The following is a 4,603-nucleotide window of genomic DNA, read 5'->3' on the forward strand; positions in this document are numbered from 1 at the left end:
CACACTAATTTGTGGAGGACACCAGCTCCAACAAACTCCCACTTGTCCTCACAAGTGTATGTGTGATAACCGATTCTCATATCCTTTAAAATTTCTCCCACTCAATGTAAAACAATTTGCAAATCCGAATTCACAAAGGTCGTAATTTACAAGCGATCAGTATCAAGAGTGGTTTTCCCGACTAGAGAGTAACTTAACTGATAAACGAATCAACATTCGAGCATGGCCATGCATTTCAGTTACAACTCCTCGAGTGGCCCTGAGAAATAACTATACCTGATAAGGGATGGATATTTTCCTCAACTCAAATCTTGCAGGTGTAAGCACAGTATGAAATGACCCAGAAAAAATCTACTTAGCCCCAGTTACGGTAGACCGTGAGAAAGAAACCAAAGTCACCCAAAAACTGCCTTAATCTCAAGAGACAGTTGATAGTCAAAAGAATCGACTCTAGGTACACAATAGATGTCCTATCCACGACCTGGCACCGAATGTTATAGAAAATTTAGGACTCCATTACGTTGTCACAAATAAAAATTGTCCCACGAGGTATCGTCATAATCTCGTATCTGTGATCGATTAGTCAACCGTTTAACTTATGGCTCGTTGAACCCACCATCAATCGACTGCACAATATAATAGCCGAGTTATCACTCACATTGGCGATTACGGACAAAAACAAATATAATGTAATTCAGTTCACTTTGTGGCGTTCAATGTTGTCAATACAATCCACATGAAAAACAAAATATTATATATATAAAACGATGAAGTTATAAATAATATATGAAAAAGATAATGTATCAAATCCATAATCAAGTACTACAACTTAGGAACATGTTTAATTCCCATGGAGTTAACATGCCCTACATGCTTATCATAATTCAACGGTTTGGTGAGAGGATCTGCGATGTTATCATCCGTCGCAATCTTGTCAATCACTATCTCTTCTTGCTCCACGTAATCACGGATCAGGTGAGCCTTCCGTAGTACATGTCTAGATTTATTGCTAGACTTTGGCTCCTTAGCCTGGAAGATGGCACCTCTATTGTCACAATAGATGGTGATCGGGTCATTTGAACTAGGAACTACCGAAAGCCCTTGTAAGAATTGACGCATCCATATTGCTTCCTTTGCTGCCTCCGAAGCGGCATAGTACGCGGATTCAGTAGAAGAATCTGCTATAACACTCTGTTTGGAACTCTTCCAGCTGACCGCAGCACCATTAAGAGTGAAGACGAACCCGGACTGAGATTTTGAATCATCTCGATCCGTTTGGAAGCTAGCATCTGCGTAACCGGTTGCGCATAGCTTAGTATCGCCTCCATAAGTCAAAACCCAATCCTTAGTTTTCCGTAGGTACTTGAGGATATTTTTGACTGCTATCCAGTGTGTTTCACCTGGAGTCTTTTGGTACCGACTCGTCATACTCAATGCATATGCCACGTCTGGACGTGTGCATATCATGGCATACATGATCGATCCTATTGCAGAAGCATAAGGAACACGACTCATGCGCTCAATACCTTCAGGCGTCGTGGGTGACTGAGACTTGCTCAACTGCATCCCAGTCGTCATAGGAAGGTTCCCCTTCTTGGAGTTGGTCATGCTGAACCTCTCAAGAACCTTATCTAGGTAAGACTCCTGACTAAGTGATAACGTCCGTCGTGATCTATCTCGGTAGATACGGATTCCCAAAATACGCTGTGCCTCACCCAGATCTTTCATCTGGAAATGGTTCTTTAACCATTCTTTAACCGAAGAAAGGAGAGGAATGTCATTCCCAATCAAGAGTATGTCATCGACATACAATATCAAGAATACAATCTTGCTCCCACTCGACTTGATATATAAGCATGGTTCTTCGACCGATCGAGTGAAACCATACTCTTTTATCACTTGGTCGAAACGATGATACCAACTCCGAGAAGCTTGCTTAAGTCCATAAATGGAACGCTTAACCTTGCATACTTTCTTAGGATTTTTAGGATCTATGAAACCTTCGGGTTGCACCATGTACAACTCTTCCTCCAAATAACCGTTTAAGAAGGCGGTTTTCACATCCATTTGCCAAATCTCATAATCATGAAATGCGGCAATCGCTAAGATTATCCGAATGGAACGTAGCATGACTACAGGTGCAAAAATCTCATCATAATGCAATCCTTGCACTTGAGTGAAACCTTTTGCCACAAGTCATGCCTTATAGATATCTGGTTGCGCGTCTACAGAACGCTTTATTTTGTAAAGCCATTTGCACTGTAGAGGTTTTACCTTATTAGGTAAATCAACTAGATCCCATACGTTATTCTCATACATGGAGTCCATCTCGGATTGCATGGCTTCGAGCCATAGCTTTGAGTCGGAACAGGCCATAGCACCTTTATAGGTTGCGGGTTCATTACTTTCTAGAAGTAAAACATCATTCTCCTCGACCATACCAATGTATCTGTCCGGAGGATGAGAGTCTCTACCCGACCTCCTAGGTTCCTCAAGAATATCAACCGTATCATCAGTTGGAGGTACAGCTTCCTCCATCTGTTCCTCGGTTATTGGTTCTGGAATCTCCGACAGCTCGAAGGTTCTATTACTCGACTTGTTCCCGAGAAATTCTTTCTCTAAAAACGTCGCACTAGCCGCAACAAATACTCGATGTTCGGTTGGCGAATAAAAGTAATGACCAAATGTTCCTTTTGGATAACCTATAAAGTATGTCTTGACCGATCGCGGGCCGAGCTTATCCTCGTGTCGCCACTTGACATAAGCCTCGCAGCCCCAAACCCGAATAAAGGACAAGTTAGGTACCGTTCCCTTCCACATTTCATATGGAGTCTTGTCAACAGCTTTAGACGGACTTCGGTTAAGTATAAGAGCAGCTGACAAAAGAGCATAACCCCATAATGAATCAGGCACTACCGTGTGACTCATCATGGATTGAACCATATCAAGTAAGGTTCGATTTCTCCGTTCGGACACACCATTTAATTGAGGTGTTCCAGGTGGAGTTAATCGTAGAGCGATTCCACGATCTTTCGGTGTTGATCAAACTCATTTGAAAGATATTCGCCACCCCGATCTGAACGGAGTGCTTTAATCTTTCTACCCAGTTGGTTCTGCCCCTATTCTGTATTCCTTGAATTTCTCAAAGGACTCACTTTTATGCTTCATTAAGTAGACATATCCGTATCTAATCAAATCGTCCGTGAAAGTGATAAAATATCTATAGCCATCTCTAGCGGTAATTGACATAGGTCCACATACGTTCGTATGTATGAGTCCTAATAGGTCACTAGCGCGCATTCCAACACCTTTGAAGGAAATTCGAGTCATCTTGCCAATGAGACATGATTCACACGTGCCATATGCAGAAAATCCGAATGAGGGAATAGTACCATTATCGACGAGTTTCTTTACGCGTTTCTCATTTATGTGTCCCATTCGACAATGCCATAGATAAGTTTGATCTTTGTCACCAACCTTTAATTTCTTATTATTCATGTGTAATACTTCCGTGGTTTGATCTAAGATATAAATTCCATTCATGGAAACTGCTTTGCCATAAATCATTTCATTAAAAGAGAAAATACAACTATTATCCTTTATTGAAAATGTAAAACCGTCTTTAACAAGTACGGAAACAGAAATAATGTTCTTAGATAAACTGGGTACATAGTAACAGTTATTTAAAGATAACTCAAAACCACTAGGGAGTTGGATTACATATGTTCCCTTCGAGGCAGCAGCTACTCGTGCTCCATTCCCGACTCGCAGATCCACATCACCTTTTTCGAGAGGTATGATGTTCTTTAGGCCCTGCAAATGATTACACAGATGAGAACCACAACCAGTATCTAGTACCCAAGTTCCGAAACTTGCATGGTTAATCTCAATCATATGAATATAAGATGACATACCAACAGGAACGACGCGGCCTGCCTTGATGTCCTCACGGTAGACGGGACAGTTCCTCCTCCAATGTTCAGTCTTGTGAAAATGGTGGCACTCTATGTCACCGCCCTTGCTCTTTGTCTTGCCCTGTGAGCAACTAGTATCACCAGGCGCACTCTTACCGTTTTCTGGCTTCTTAAACTTTGGCTTACCTACAACTAGGTCGCCATGAGCCTTACCCTTACCTTTACTCTTGTTGTGAATCGTGAGAACATCCTGCTTCATGCTCCCACTCAATTTCATATCCTTCTCGGTGCGACGAGAAGGGAGTGTAGCTCATGAGGACTCTTTTTCAAGTCATTCATGTAGTAGTTCGCCCGAAAAGGGCAAAACCATCGTGAAGAGAATGAAGCATTCGGTCAATGACAATGCTCTCACCGATTCTACAATTCAGTGACTCCGCTCGACGACATTCTCAATCATGTGAAGAATGTGTGGGCTAACCGGTTGGACCTTCTGGAGTTTCGCATCAAAGAAGCGACAGGTATGCTCATATGTGATGATTCTCGGTGCTTTTGAGAACTCATTAGTGAGCGTGGTGAAAATCTTGTTTGCACCTTGGGCAATGAAGCGTCTCTGCAAATTGGTTTCCATTGCAAAGATGAGTACGTTCTTTATCGCACCCGCTTCCATAACGAAATCACTATAAGCGAGT

This window comes from Silene latifolia, chromosome 11 (genome assembly GCF_048544455.1).
Source record: "Silene latifolia isolate original U9 population chromosome 11, ASM4854445v1, whole genome shotgun sequence".
NCBI classification, from domain to species: domain Eukaryota; kingdom Viridiplantae; phylum Streptophyta; class Magnoliopsida; order Caryophyllales; family Caryophyllaceae; genus Silene; species Silene latifolia.